Source organism: Rissa tridactyla, chromosome 8 (assembly GCF_028500815.1).
Source record: "Rissa tridactyla isolate bRisTri1 chromosome 8, bRisTri1.patW.cur.20221130, whole genome shotgun sequence".
NCBI classification, from domain to species: Eukaryota; Metazoa; Chordata; class Aves; order Charadriiformes; family Laridae; genus Rissa; species Rissa tridactyla.
The window spans coordinates 21236577-21252647 of NC_071473.1; the positions used below are offsets into that span (position 1 = coordinate 21236577).

The following is a 16071-nucleotide window of genomic DNA, read 5'->3' on the forward strand; positions in this document are numbered from 1 at the left end:
TCCAGATCTTGGTACCAGACAAGAAGGTGCGACAGAAGAATGGCCGGAGTCCAAGTATCCCAAACAACACCTATAAATTTTTCTTTTTCCAGTAAAAAGCTTTTGAAACAACTCTGCCATTCAAGTGGGTCTTCAAACACAAGAAAGCTCTCCCTGAACCAGCCTGGTTTATGTTCCACACCAGCTTTTTTAAATTTCTCAGACAAATGAATCACCAGAAGCATTTCCAGCCTAGGTTTGACTGGAAAACGATTGCATTTCCTCAAGAAATAACACACTGTGTAGGCTCGAATGGTTCCCTCTAAGGAATAAGGGAGAGGGAATAAGGAACGAAACAAAACAAAGCAACTTGGAGGGGACATGAATTTTAAAACCCATGAACAGTTTTGGTTTTCAAATAACCAAAATGAAGAAATATTTCACACAGTCACTTCCACAAAAAATAATTCCGTCACTTCGATTCTTTGGCAATGTCTCATGTAAGACAAACTAAAGCTCTCCACCTCTGCCCACCTCACCTGCAGCACCTCTGAGTCAGCAACCTGCTGGCAGTTTCACTGGAGAAAAGTTTGACCTACTCCAAAGCATCAAGTCAGTTGAGTATCTGGTGCCAGAAGTTTTGGAGAAGTTGACTGGCTTATGTTAGTACGCTGTGGGGCTGGAAAAAGACATTGACCCAGAAGAGCACAGTAACACACAGCTCCTGCGCTACGGTGTTTTCCCTGGGATGCTCTGGTCCCTGTTTAGCCTGTACCAACCAGTAACCTGAGACAAGGTATCAAACCTGAGCCTTCCTCCCAGTACAGTTGGCCCACATCCCCAGTAACCCTCCCTCTGCCCAGCCTGAGCACACTCCCATTGGAGCGGACAAAACAGAGAAGGGAATCGCCATTCCCCTTTGCACCTTTTCCAGCTGAACTCAGGATCAACTTCTTGGAGCAAGTCACTGTCCCAACAGCCCGAGGTCTACTCCCAAACACGCTCACATAAAACACCTGCAGCCAGCAACCACACGTGGGCACGTTCCCAGAGCCCTCGAGCAAGACTTGAATGTTGAGGACAGCCTCTGGAAGATGGCAGATAACCATTACGTGAAGAGATACAAGATGTAATGACCATCAGACGAAACAGCATCAATGCTTCCCAGAAAATGACAGTGGCCCCAGGTGGATTAAAGTGCTGGAGCCCAGATGCCCCCAACCCCAAGCTCACAGCCCCCTCCAACAAGAGCTTTCTGAGCTCAGCTTACGCCCTCCCTTTGCCTGCTGCCTTTAAGACAGCACGCAGCACAACAGCTGCAAAACCCAATCTGGTCCAAATTTTGTTACGGCCCTGCTGGTTTTTGTCCTTGTTTACCAGCATTAATTTTAATGGCTTTCCCTACATTAACTTTGTCCTGAACCGGTCGGAGGAAAATTCCTGTTCATTTGCCTTCTGGAAAACAGCCTGAGTAATTTTCCCTTGTCACATAATGGCTTGCCTGGGCTCCTTGGGAATGACAGCCACACTGCGTACTTTTTTGAGGGCAGTAAAATTCCCAGGGCGGGGGGAGGAGGATTTACATATTCCCGAATACACTGTCTGTTCTTTGTTCAGTTTGGGTCTTGGCTTGTGCTGGTCCAGCAGGTGGAAATTTCTTCCTCCTGTTCAGCATGGGAGGGAACCACTGAACCCGCACTAAGGAAACATAATGCTTCCAGGCAAAGTGGCAACCTCCCCAAGCCTGGGCGGCTTTGGGCTGGGTTTGTCACTGGCCACCTGAGTCTCATTTTCCCCTGAAATCATTAAAAATGCCTACAAAATGAGGCCTGAAAGAGGTAATGGTTCTAGAACACGCATGGAGAATGTTTCAGAGAGGCGGGGAGCAGGAAGAGAGGACACTTTGTCCTCCGCACCGGCCCTCTGCTCTGCGATACCCAACTCGGCCCACGCTGGCAGAGTTGGGTATCGCCCAACAGGCAGTGCCCCTGTTGGTGCTGTCTCATGTGTCCCACACACCTTTACTCACAGCTGGGGACAGAGGTGAGGATGATGCAATGCCTGAGCCACTCTCTTCTCTCCTGTCCACTCTCCCTGTTCTCATCTCCAGCAATTTCCAGCCACCATCCTGGCTTGGCTCTGCAGGAGAGGAGGAGATCGTTCTTCCCTTTGCTCACCTGATGCTGTGAGCTGTGGTCCCTCTCCTTTTCCAGCTCACAGAAAGGAGTGATGGCTCAGGCCATGGGAAGGAAGAGAAACACTCTTGAGAAGGAAGAGAAACTCAGGACTCTTTCAGCGCCTTTCTCTCCCCGTTAAAAAAAAATCAGGGCAACAGCTCTTTCCACCAAAGAAATGCAAGGGTTCAATTCACGCATGTTTCCAAAGTTTTCTGTCTCTGACAGCATAAAAAAGGAATATGGTTACACCAAGGGAAGTTATTTGATGTATCACATGACGTCCATACCTTAAAAGTACAGATGTTCCCTCCATGCTCCAAGGGGCAATTTGGAAGACAGAGGGCTCAAAAAATCCCTCTATCTCCAACCACAAGCACCTGGGCTGCTGTAGAGAGAGTGTTGCCATGGGAAGATGAGGGAGGCAGCAGTTAGACGGTTGGAGTATTCCTACCAATTAACATGAAGAATTTTGACTGCTCTGCTGTGTTTTCTGCAAGAGCCTAGCAACCACCTCAAAAGTGTTATTCACACATCTCAGAAGGGTTTAGCAGGGTCACATGCCTAGAAAGATATGGAAGCAGGGAGAGACAGCTCTTCAGACAAGACCCCTTGAGCCTGGGCACACGGCATGTGTGTAGCTTGGACTCCTCAACTCCAGCTCCAGCAGGCTCACGTACTAGGTGCAAGCAGTCATTGGGTCACACAGGACCCCAGAGCCAGGGAGGAGGTGACATGCTGGGGGTAAGACCACAGCCACAGGGAGGAGAAGACCTGAAAAAGGAACTAGATATCCTGCCTTCATAGGGCAAAACAGGGCAGCTGGTCCTTGCTCAGTTCAGAGGTCCTGGATGGAGAATCCCCGTCATCATCAATCCCTTCTACAAGCAAACTTGTTAGCCTGCTGCATGGGCTCGCTTCAGATGTACTGTTTCCACAAAGGCTCCTGCTACTCTGCCCTAATAAAAAAAAGAAGAAACAAGACCTCCAGGATACCTTGCAACATATCTCTACTAGCCACTACAGAGTGACCTGGAGTCAGAGGCCACAGCATCCTACCTTCTTCCACTCCCAAAGCAAAGAAAAGACAGTGCCAGTCTAGCCTCTTCCACAAAAGGGGCACTACAAACTGACAAAGAACAGCTTCTGCCCATTCATTAAGTTGCTGGCATTAATTGATTTCTCTCCAACCAAGCCATAAAACCCAAAGCTGCATGCAAGCAGCATCCTAAAATATCCTTGTAAATCTCAGCCACCACATTCATTAATTACAACCCAGTGATAGTTCAGGCCATTAGTTCTGGATGGTAACTTCATTTATTCCCACGTTAATGCTTGATGTCAGTGGTTATCTCATTACCACTCTATTACTTACCTACTTAATCCATCATTGCAACCCAGGCCAGAAGGGAGGAGCAGGGTTTGCCCTGCCTCTGTAGGAAGACAATGCATCAAGTGTGGAGCACCTAGGAATCACAAACAAAACACTTCTCTAATTTGCAGCTGAAGTTATACCTATTAAGAGGAGGAAACGACACAGATGAGTGTTGTTAGGAACAAAAACACCTTCCGACATTGAAAACTTGTGGATATTGCGGATTACGTTCCCTATTAAATCAGAACCAAAAGCTTTGGCAAGAAGGGAAACACATATTAGCAGTCACACACACAAAAAAATTACCTTAACTCTGCCCTCCTCCTCCTCCTTGGACTTTCCTTCCTCCAAACTCCAGGTTAGATTCAAACAGTTTCTGCCTTTTGCGTGCTAAATGCTTTGAAAACACAGGTCAACGCATGGGCACTGAGAGCCCCTACCTGCTGAATGCTCCAGGAAACATGCAGGCAGCGCTGCAGATACCACTTGCCCTGAGCGCTGATGAAAATAAACCTAAAGCCATGTAAAGACACAATAGTTACTGGCATTTCAATGTGTCCCCAGCTGGAGTTCCTCTGGTTTGGTGAGCGGGCACTTCCAAAAGTGTGCTTCATCGCGCCTGCTGCACTCCTGCTCATCTCAGGACTTACCCCACTCGCTGATCCACCCCCATGGGTTTGATCGGGGTGTTTCAGCCCGGCGAGACCAGCAGCTTTCCACATCTCATTTCCTCCTTCTTCCCCCTAATAGTTGTGCTGGAGACAGCATTTCCGTCTTCCCCTGCTTGACTGAGAAAAAGGGAAGCCCTTTTTATGTTGACGGGCTGTGAACCCAAGATGTGAGCTGGGGAAAGGGTTCAAAGGAACCTTTCCCTTGCAGTAAGGCAGGTTCTCTTAAGAACAAGCAAAACACCTCTGCACTGCCCAGATACTATGCCCACACAAGACGGCAGGTGACTGTGTTTTTTACTGCTTCTAAGTGACGTTATATTGAAGGACTGAAATCCTCTAGTGTGGAAGAAGCCGATGCCACAAAAACAAGGTAGAGAAAGAAGACACAGCCCCAAGGTGATGTCAGGAGTGAAATATCAGTGTTTTCCTCTGTGATCAGTAAACCCCAGCCAGCATGCCTGTGCTGGAGAAAGTGGGCTCTAAATGGTGCTGTGACAGAACAACTGACAGGGCGAGCCTGCAAGATGCCATAATCAGCTGTAATTAAAATACCTTTGCAGCTCTGCTCTCCATCCCCTCAGTAATGAAATCCATTACAGGGTGTGGAAAGAAAATTGTTTAAAATGTCCCTGAAGCCGAGTTGTTGACACCAGCGTAGACAGATGGATTTTGATACACCCTTGATTAAACAGCTTCCTGCAGAAGGGAAAGAGGGCAGGAAAGGAGCCAGAGGACCATCCTAGAAAAAATGGCTATCACCCAGGGAAAGCGAGTGCTGCTGAAGGGAAAAGCTGCCCCGTCAACCATCCAGAGGCTAAAACAGCCTCATCCCCCTGGGAAGCAGGTTGCAACCCTCTGCTCCATTGCCAGGCTCCTGCCCCTGAGCTCTCTGCCCCGAGTCAGGCCAGCAACACCACGCACGTCACTCTTTCCAGCCTCTCCTGAAAGGCTGCAGTGAAAGAAAGCCTCACCCAGTGCTCATCCAGTAGCAGAGCCTGCAATACTTCCATTTTCCATGGAGTTACACATCATGGGGGTATTCTCCAGGATGCAGTAGGCTATTGGCTTCAAGTGCAGTTTTCCCCATTCATAACGTCTCTCTCATCCTCAGTTCTCTCACACCCAGATGCTCTTGGACTGATAAGGATTGAACTCCCTTGGCATAGAGGGACAAAAATAAAGTCTTGCTGGCCATCTATTTATATCAAGCTGATAGGAACTTGTTATCTTTAAGATCTCTGGCACGAACAGCTGCAACCAGACATCAGGCTAGAAAGTTATCAGGGGTGGGCAAAAGGAGCGATGAAAAAACACATTAACCCTATTTTCTCAGGAAAGAAAACGAAAGGCAAGAAGGAAGGGTGTTACAACTGTGTGTGGGCGGCTGACACATCCAACTCTTAAGAGACCTCAGAAGAAGGGACCCCATGTAGGACAGAAGGTCAAACATAGCCCAGGAACTTGGAGCACAGCATGAAGCTACCCACTGTACCCAGAACTGAGGTTAAATACATCGAGCGAGTACATGAGCTCTGCAACCCAGGGTGCTGCAGGCATAGGGGTGGGTCATGGAGCTACGCAATCTAGTGACCACTGCTTACCAGTCCTGTGTCTGCGTAATCCTGGTCTACTCTGGTGGCCAAGAGCTCTGCAGTTGCCGTTACCTGATAGAGAGGGCTCACAGGCACGTCCCACAAGAAAATGGGCTTTCCCATCAAATATTCCTCGGGCTTCGCATACAAAGATATTTGATAGAAGACTCCAGATCAGGAAGGAACTATAAATCAGAAAGTATAAGATACGCAGCATCACCAGCTCCCGCAGTTGTAAAGCCTCTGATTTTGCACAACATTCACCTCTCATTCCTGATCTACTGCAGATGGTTCAAACAAAGGCTTGAAATTTTTAATTCCCCCTGGACCCTCCCATGGCCTGAAAGAAACAGAGGCAAGCAGCAAGAATCCCATACCTAGCATCCACCTTATTATTTTCCTGTGACTTGCCTGCGAGCGCCCTGTGCAAACCTGGCACTTGGGAACCCTCGGCTGCTTGCTTTTATACGCACTTCGAGACTTGAGCTTTTGGTCCCAGCTCTGCCCAATGCGATACTCAGAGTCCTGGCTCATAACCGCAGTAGCACTGATCTTTGGATCTGCAAATAGCTGAGGGGCAGCTGAGCTCCCTTCTGAGTCATCAGAAATGCAACCCCGTGCTAACAATTGCGCAGCCTGGTACCGCATCTTTACCTTCCCCGCAGCCATTTAGTCTGGGTAAGTATAATCACGTCTCCAACACAAAAGCAGGTGTTTTAAAAATGTGTCACCAATGCATTTCAATTAACAATGGTTTTAAACACCATTTCACACCCAACCCAAGTGAAAATGCAACTGCATATCAGACAGAAAGGAGCGCTCCTCCACAGGGTATCACAGCCACTTGTAGCCCCCGTTTTTGCACCTGGGAAAGGACCGGCAGGGGGAAGAACCTTCCTGTTAAGGCTGCCTTAAGCAAAGTCTCACGTCTTTTAAAATAGGGCAAGGAGGTCACATTTACTGCTTAGCAATTCTCTCTCTCAAAAAGTCATCGCCCCAAACTTACCATGGCTATGTGTACGTAGGCACCCAAGCACAGAGACAAAGAGGCAGCTGGTCCTTGCCTTGGGTCTCCGATAGTCTGTTCAGAAGCTGACATTTAAGCATTTTATTCCCCCTGTAAACAAAACATCACTTGAGCACTCCCAGAGAAGCAGTAGGACCAGAGCAAATTCCCAGAAAAAGCCTTGGCAGCGCTCCCTCCGCTCTGTGGCTCCGAGCAAGATGGACTAACAGAGCATGACACATGGAGCAACAGAAGCTGAACCACGCACGTGTTACTGCAAGGAAAATTAACAATATTGGGGGGGAGAGGGGGAAGAAAGCACTTGCTAACAAATACTTGTTAAAACACAATCTTATCCTCATCTGACCCTAATTCCAATTAAAGAAAACTAGACAGACTGGCATAGCTGCTGGGGCATTCAGGCGATATCGCTGACCATCCATGTATATGGATGGTCCAGGATGACCCACAATGTCCCCCTCGCCTTTCCTCCAACAACCTTAGATGCACCAGTTTAAGTCACCAGTATTTTTAAGGCCACTCAGCCCCACTCTCCAGGCTGCCAGAGTCCTCTGATGCAGTCAAAGCATCTTCTAGTCACCCCAGACAGACTCCTAAACAGCTAGCTCACTGTGCATCTTGTCCACTGTTGCCTGTCTTGGATACAAAAGGACACTCTAGTCACAAATCCTGCAAGATCTCCTTCTACGTATTTTTAACAAAGATCACCAAGGGATGCTCGTCTCATTGAAGCAAGCCACTGAGCAAGCTGGTATGCTCCGTTAAGAGGAGAGATAAATCTGCTGGCCCCAATAGGGTCTGGACACTTCAAAAGCCATCTAGCTTAGGACCCAAGCATGCCCGCCCTACCGGTAGCTACACCACTACTTCACAAGAGCACAGGCAAGACCAGATTTTATTGTGCTTACGGACCATACGCCAAAGAAACCTTGGGAAAGCTAGACGTGCTCAGTGGTTTGACAGACCCGTGCTGACCACCCAGCAAGCAAAGGCCTTGGTGCAGCATCCCTATCAGTCACTGTCCATCAAGCCTAATCACATGGCATAATAACATTCCCTAAATACATTTTACATTTAGAAAAGAATGAAAAAACAGGGGAAGAAAAAAATGCTGCAATGGAAGGGGAGAGGGGAAGTTCAACCATTGTAAGAAACCCTAAAGCCAAATGCACGTTTCACATTTTGAAATCTGTAACAGCTGATTTTCTGTTCTTCAGCATCAATCACCTCTTTGCTAGTGACATTTGGCACCAACCCAGGTCTCCTGAGGAAGCAGAGGCAACGATTTTCCAAAGGATTTGTCACCCACGTCTCCTCCTGCCACACTCCCTTGGGGATTTTCTCATGAGCAAGGCTCTCCTTTGAAAAAAAATTTGCCTTTAAAAGACTGGGCCACGGCCACGAGAAACCCAAGAGCAACATTTCTGCCTCAGACCCAGCTCCAAGCACAGTGTCTGTCTACAAGCCCTGCTGCCCTCCACCTGTTTAAGGAGGATGTTTTCATTATTGTTCAATTTGCAATGAGTTTAGCTTCACGTCCTTCATTGGATTATTTTTGTATTTAATGTCCTCTCCTCTTCTACTCTTCTTTTTATAGACTGGTAATCCAAGTCCCTCGGTAAGGCTGAGTAATCTTGATCAGATTTTAATCAAAGTAAGCCAGATCCTCAGCTGCCAGTATTGATGCATCTGCCTTTAAATATTTGAACGATGCTGATTTACCCTGGCGAGGCTCCGGCCCCATCCTTTCAGAAAATTTAAATTCCTTCCTATGCATCAAGCTAAAACAACAAGACAGAACAAGCAACCTGCTGCGAATGGGTTTTAGTTTATAAAACCAATACCCAGGATTTCGGAACTAAATGAAAATCTGAGATAATCCCTCCCCAAATCCAGCCTGGGAAAAGTAGTCTGGACAGATCAGTGTCAAGTAACTTCTTGAAACACACTTTTTCCTCTTGTGAAAGCTACTATCAAGTTGGAGTCAAAGGGAAATTACCCACAATGCTTCACTCCTTGACATGACACAAAGAATTCACGTTTTCCACCCGTATAGAAAAAAGCGTATTTTACACATGCAGGCTTCTTTAGGATGAACCTACTTCTGCTTTGTTCAGCATTGACCCTGGTATCGCTGCCAAACCCCAGCATCCAAAATCAGCATATTCGTTGGAAAATAATGAGATTTCTGGAATACAAAATGTTGGCTCCATTTTCCTTACCTTTAAAGATGACATCTGCCGGCTTCCCTCCCCAGATCAGAAAGATTATAAAAAGCACTTAGATGAAAGAGAGTCTCATCCAATCGCCTGACTCCAGGAGACAAGTTTAAGGTGGAGATGGGGGCTGTCCCACAGAACTTGTCAGTATTTGGACTGCAAACAGCATCCAAGTGAAGCCAGAAATAGATGATTGCCTGCAAGACTCCGGTAAAGGCGAGACAAGCCAGTTGCACTGATTTACTTCCACATTTGGGGGTAAACTCCTGAGAAACACTGGGGATTTTGCAGGTTCTCTTTGGTCATTTCCACCAAGACAGAGGCTAAATCAAAGGCAGCGTGTCTTGTACTTACACAAGCGTAACCTGAGCAGTTACACCAGCGCATCACAGTAAATCTGCATTTCCACTCTGACTGCTAGGAAGTCATAAGGTCCTCAGGGTTTGTCAGAACCACGCTCTAGTTTAGGGCTAGTCCTGAACAGAAGGAGGAGGAGAACAATTTGAGGACCTCAGTCACTCCCTCCCTCGGGAGGCTGAGGTTTTCTACTCACCCTTTCCAGCTGTTGGCTGGACCTGCCCTCCCTTCTACCTCCAGCTGGCTTAGCTAATGAGCCAACAAGCGGGCAGGCTGGGATCAAATCATAGAATCATAGGGTTGGAAGGGACCTCTGGAGATCATCTAGTCCAAGCCCCTGCCAGAGCAGGGTCACCCAGAGCAGGTGGCACAGGAACACATCCAGGAGGGTTTGGAATGTCTCCAGAGACGGAGACTCCGCCACCTCTCTGGGCAGCCTGTGCCAGGGCTCTGCCACCCTCAAAGGAAAGAAGTTCCTCCTCATGTTTAGGTGGAACTTCCTATGCTCAAGTTTGTGCCCATTACCTCTTGTCCTGTCCCCAGGCACCACTGAGAAGAGCCTGGCCCCATCCTCCTGACATCTACCCTTTCAGTATTTATAAGTGTTGATAAGGTACCCCTCAGCCGTCTTTTTTCCAGACTGAAGAGACACAAATCCCTCAGCCTTTCTTCATAAGAGAGATGTTCCAGTCCCCTCATCATCTTGGTAACTCTCTGCTGCACCCTCTCCAGCAGTTCCCTGTCCCTCTTGAACCAGGGAGCCCAGAACTGGACACAGTACTCCAGGTGCGGCCTCACCAAGGCAGAGTAGAGGGGGAGGATGACCTCCCTCGACCTGCTGGCCACACTCCTCTTCATGCACCCCAGGATGCCATAAATCCTCTCCAGGATGCCAGGATGGCACCCCAGGATGCCAAATCCTCTCCTGCTAATGACTGTTATTGCCATCCTGCTCCACAACTAGATGTCTTGGTTTTGCTCTTCACACCCCAAAGTGAAGGTGTATCAAAGCCGGAAGAAATATAATCACCCCCTTGCAAGAGCCCAAGACATAGCCCATCCCCTGAACTCCACTTGGATCCGTACCAAGTCCTTCACACAAGTCCAGTAAAACCAGTGACCCGGTCAACCAAGCAAATACTACAGGATTAGATGCTGCCCCGCAGGGACAAAGCCATGGCACAGTGTCATTAAGATGTTATTACTCATTAAGGGGACCAAAGAGGAGTTGGGCATAAAAAACATGAGTCAGGTGATGGTTGTAAGGAGAAACTACAAAAAGGCAAAGAGCTAGGGATGAGGAAAGAGCGAGGAATTTGTTTCTTTCCCCATAGCTCCTTCACAGCTTTATGAACAGGAGACTGTTCCAGTGGACACAACCCCACCCATTTCTTCCCATATGGAAGGAACGCTAAACAGGCAGCAAAGCCCCAGTGCCATACCCAGGGACTGACCCCAAACCCTGCAGGGGGTTTACATTCAAGTCCCTAGTGGCTCCTCTAGTCTTTCGACTTGCCAGACAAGCAACCCACATGGCATCGATCCTGCTGCAAGAAGGCATTTGGTAAAGCTACGGCAAATAAGCTAAGGTGGGACTCAACACAGGTTGCATATTAATAGGCATCGCATACATATCCACCTGTAAATAGTCTCATGAAGGAGCGCATACAGAGAGCATCTGCAGAGGGGTTAATGAGCTTCAGTTCCTGCAAGCAGACTGCATCTTTTGTCCTTTCATATTACCTCACCCAAGCATCCCCGATTCAAGACACAGGTTCCTACAACAGATGGTCTTATTGGTGTCTGTGTATAGTGACAAGGAGACAACAACAGGTGGCCGAGACAGTAACTGAAGCACTTCACCCCACTTGTCCCAAAACAGGTTCAAGATCATGCCAAGGGCAACCAGGATCAAAGCAGAAAAAGATGTCATGCGTAAGTGGTCCAAATTATCCTCACATGCCACTGTTAAGATCTCAGCTGCAACACGTTGTCCAGTTTGGGATGCTCCAAGACAGTATGAACAATTGGAGACAGTCCAAAAGAGACAGACTACAGTGACTGGAAATCTATAGGAGATGGCTGGCAAGGAGAGATGGAAAGCATTTGTGATGCTCAGTCTAGAGAGGATGGAGACATGGTTACAGTCTTCAGACGAGCAAAAAGGAAATGGGTGGGGGGAGGAAACCCACCTTTCCCCACCTGTAGAAAGGACAAGAAACCCTACACTTAATTTTAAAAAAGGAATCTTTCAGTCAAACATTAAGAAAAACCTTTCCAAGTGTACGGACAGCAAAAGCACTAGACAGTTGTCAGATCTCCACTGCTTTCTTCAAAACATCCACAGTTAAATTAAACCCTTTGGGCTAAGCTACAGAAAACCCTATAACTCAGCCACGAGGCAGTCAAGAGAGTTACGAGCTCATTCTGCACTGTGACATGGGGAATGGATAGTCCAACACCTGTGAAAAAGAAATTAATTTCCAGCTCACCATAAAATACGCCAAAAAACCAAAAAGCCACCCAGCAGCTGCTGCTTAGAGGGACCTTTAAAAACCCATCCGGTGTGAAAAGGGTTTCCCTCCTAGCAGGAGAGGGAGCGGGTGTGTGCTTTGAGGACTGGCAGGAGCCGGGGGAATAGGGAGGAAAAAGCCACAGCAAAGCTGGGCCTGCTAGGGTTGTTGCAAACGGATCGAGGAGAGCAGAGCAACAACACCCACCTGCCAAAGCAAAGCCCTGATGAAGTCAAGAGGATGCTCCAAGAGCGTTCAACGCTGTACTCTGTTAAGTGACTCACTCACCACACGCTGCTCAGCTGTGCTATCGGCAAGAGGGGCCTCATGTTGTCTCCTCCAGCACACGCACGCCATGCTTTTAGTGGGTGGCTCTATCATTCACCTGTGCTGAGACAGTCCTGCCTCCAGGTCAGGACATTTCCATGCCGTAACTCAGGACTGAGCCCCCAAGCTGACTGAAGCACTTTATGGGTGCCAACACAAGGCAGGACCATGCAGTTGGGTACTCTCAGCAGCCAAAGGAGAAAGAGTTTTGGGATGTCCATGTTTTTATCATAGAATCACAGAATGGTTTGGGTTGGAAGGGACCTTAAAGATCACCTAGTTCCAACACCCTGCCCTGGGCAGGGACACCTCCCACCAGACCAGGCTGCTCCAAGCCCCATCCAGCCTGGCCTTGAACACCTCCAGGGATGGGGCAGCCACAGCTTCTCTGGGCAACCTGTTCCAGTGCCTCATCACCCTCATAATGAAAAATTTCTTCCTGATATCTAATCTAAATCTACCTTCTTCCAGTTTGAAGCCATTGCCCCTCGTCCTATCAACATACTATCCTATTTTCGTTCATGTCCAACCAAATAAAACAATACATATATTTATACATATCCAATCAAATTAAATTTATATTTTTCTATATCCAACCAAATAAATCCCAAGTACAGAAATTCTTCAAGCCTGAGGCAAACCTGGGTGCCCCCAGACTCTCCTGAACTTTACTTTCCTTGGAACATTGGCAGGAGCCCAGGATTTGCACCATCCTCCTTGGATTTTTGTCCTGGCTGCCTGCTGACCTCTCGCGTGAGTAAAAAATAGAGCCATTTTGTTCGCTTCTTCATCATGGGCCTACCCTATCCCAGATACATTGGCTGGGGCTAATCCCCGCATCATATCTTCAAATTTGTCCAAGCCAAAACTTCTTGTACTCTGTGGCCCAAGCCTCCCTGGATTTGAGCCCTTCATAGTTTTTTTTGGCTGGTTCTAGAGTTTAGGGAGCTGAGGGATGCTTGCAGGAACCAAACTCTGCCTATTTGCCTCGGTACTCATTGGAGAACGCAACTTGATACAGGCCCACGATAAGGCCTAACCGAGGGAGGGTCCCCTAGTGACGCAGACAAGGTTTGCAGCAGGTTTCGCTCCAGATCCAGCCATTCGTGCATGCCAGGCCTAAATTTTAAGCCCAGAAATATTCCTCCTGAGTTTCTCCTCCCACATGGACCTGTGTTTGTGTGAGGCTTGGCTCAGACCCTCACACTCACTGCACTTGCAAGACTGAGTGCAGCCAAAGTCAGCTCACCTGAGAAGAAACTTATTGACGTCTTCCACCACTTCTTCCTCTGTTTGCATCACAGAGAGACTGCAAGACACGTCTGCAGTGAACTATTATCCTCTGTGCTCTTTCTCCCGCTTTGTTTAAAGAGAGTTTGAGGAGATTTGTGGGCCTGGTGATGAATTATAGGGAGGAAGACAAACATATTTTACTGTTCTGGGCAAGGAGTGCTGGAATCCCGCGGACATCTGGAGGAATTATTTGCAGAAAATTAACATTGTTTGTCATTTGCATGACGAACTTCTGGATCTCAAATGAATGATGGGAAGAAACCGGTGGGAGATGTTCATTATCCCTGATGGAGTGAAGCCCCTTGACATGATGCTAAGGTCGCCATGATCTATGGACCTGCTGACTGACAACTCCGAGTGCTCTGGAATTGAACAACAATATAACTGGGGGCGTACGCGATCTGCCACATTAAATGCCGAGGCGTTAATAATTGTTGCTTGCCTCTGATTGCCAGAGTTTCGGATGCACTTGTTCTGGCTATTTCACAGGGCATGCATGTTAACTCCTTCGTGACTAATTTTAGAGGACATAGAATTCAGTCAGAGGCACCTGCAGCCAGGTATCCGGGCAGCCTCACGGATTAAGATTTCCAGGCTTTCTTGTTTATCTCTTCATGTGGCTTTCAGGAATGTGCTCTCAGCAGCTCCTTGACACAGATTCCCCACCTCTGCCTCTGTAGCAGTTACAAACCCCAGGCGGCAGCAGATGACGTGCCTTCAGCAGCCCTGCAAGGGAGACACTCGAATTCACAGCACAGCAGAGAAGCCCTCAAAGTTTTCCCAGTCCCACAGTGCAGCACACCTCGTTCCTCTGTACATTAATGTTTGCTGGTTGGGACCTAACTTCAGGTTTTTTCCTTGCGGCTCTAACATGCACCGATGCCAGGGAGCAGCTTTTCTCAAGAGCTGGGAGCACCGCTAGATGCAAGGCAGTGTGACGCGCACCCAGAAGAATTGTGTCTGAGAAGCCTCGTCTCACTTAGGACGTGGTTCTTGGTCTCTCAGTATCTCGGTTTCTTCCTTTGAAAAGCCGAAATATGCTTTGATCTGCTTCTGAATTGTTGCTCCGAGGTCCCCTGACTCGGTACCCTCTGCTTCCCAAGGCAAGAGGCAGAGTTGGGGCACAGGAGGGACGTGAGATCTCTCCAGAGAAGCCGTGTGGGTGCATCAGCCGTGGCAGCCTTATTAGAGAGGGAGGCAAGAAAAGCAGAGGGCACCTGGGCCCAGATCAAATTCACTCACAGAAGCTCTGCCTCAAGTGCTTTTGTAAACTCCTCTAAATTCATTTCCCAGTGCTTTCACCCCCCTACCTCTACGCAGAGAGAGCAGCACTCCCCTTCCACGCAGGGCTGCTAGGAAGACAAATTCACAAACATTCCTTAGACAAGAAAGCAGGAGGGAAAGACGGTAATCAACACCCCAAATGTTGGCTCAGGACAGCACCAGGACCACCCCAGCGTCACCACACGACAAGGAAAGTAAGGGAAGTCCTCTGCTGTGGACTGCAGCCTCCCCAGGAGCGTGAGGGGGCGGGGATCCGAGGAGAGATAATTACACTGACAATATTCTCTGTGCAAAGGTACTGCAAAAAAATGCTGACACCTTTTCTTACATCAAACAAAGCACTGCGCCGATTAACATGGGCAGAAAAATTCAGACCTTGCCTTTTCGAAACGTCTCCAGGCCATGACGTTATGAACAAGTGGATGGGGAGATGCAATTTAATTTCACATGGGAGACGGGGGACGAGAGCACCCTATAGATTTGGGGCAGGCGTGGCAGAGCCAGCATTGTACCCACCAGTGCTCTGTGAACGGCGGCCCGGGGGATGGCTCCACTCCAAGCTCTGTCTCCCCTTCCTGGGACCAGAGCTGAGACAGGGAAGAAAAATGAGCATCTGGAAGTCCATATGAATAAGCTAATGCCGCAGGGCTGTCAGTCATGTGCTAATACCCTTAGCTAAAGAAACATATTGATCCTGATTGCCTGGAATTGCACTTGAAAAGGGCTGGGTGACATTTCCAAGGAGACACGAGCTACTTTCAAGTCAATTAGCGGTATCAGAGGATTCATGCCGAGGGGACACACTCACCTCCGAGGAATGCCAGGAGAGAATGAGAATTGAATTAAGCCTTTTCATACACCAAGAAACAAATCCTTTAATGGCCTGTAACAGCTGACAGGACACCCAGGGTCGCCAAACGCAAGCTGGCAGCAACTAGGTGAAAAAGTTTCCCCGTGATGAAGCCGGGGACTGCAGAGCAGCTGAATCCTTGCTAAGGGCCCAGGAGGGCATGCAGAGCTGCATGGGGTAATCCTCTGATAAGGGAGCAGAGGGAAGCAAAGTGGAAGTTCCAGGTCAACGACACGTGTAAAGCTCTTCACTCCTCTCTGGGTACCTGACCTCCCTTGGGGCTCAACAGGGACACCACAGCCAGCAGCATCTCATGTATGACTGAGCAGCATGCGACCCTTGCAGTACAGGCATTTAGATGAGGTCTTTTGCCTGCCGCCTTCCCCAGTAAAATCCCTTCCTCATGTAGA

The 16071-nt window shown here is 48.3% G+C and overlaps 1 long non-coding RNA gene across 4 annotated transcripts in view; it reads right to left on the minus strand.

Moving 5' to 3' along the window:
• The window catches only part of LOC128914010 (uncharacterized), a 46651-nt gene that overhangs the window by 13582 nt on the left and 16998 nt on the right, over nt 1-16071 (minus strand). For all 4 annotated transcript variants that reach the window (XR_008468150.1, XR_008468149.1, XR_008468147.1 and 1 more), the window contains exons 2-3: nt 6798-6908; nt 3529-5976 (exon numbers count right to left, since the gene is read on the minus strand). This is a non-coding gene — a long non-coding RNA (uncharacterized LOC128914010). The remainder of the gene's footprint in view (nt 1-3528; nt 5977-6797; nt 6909-16071) is intronic.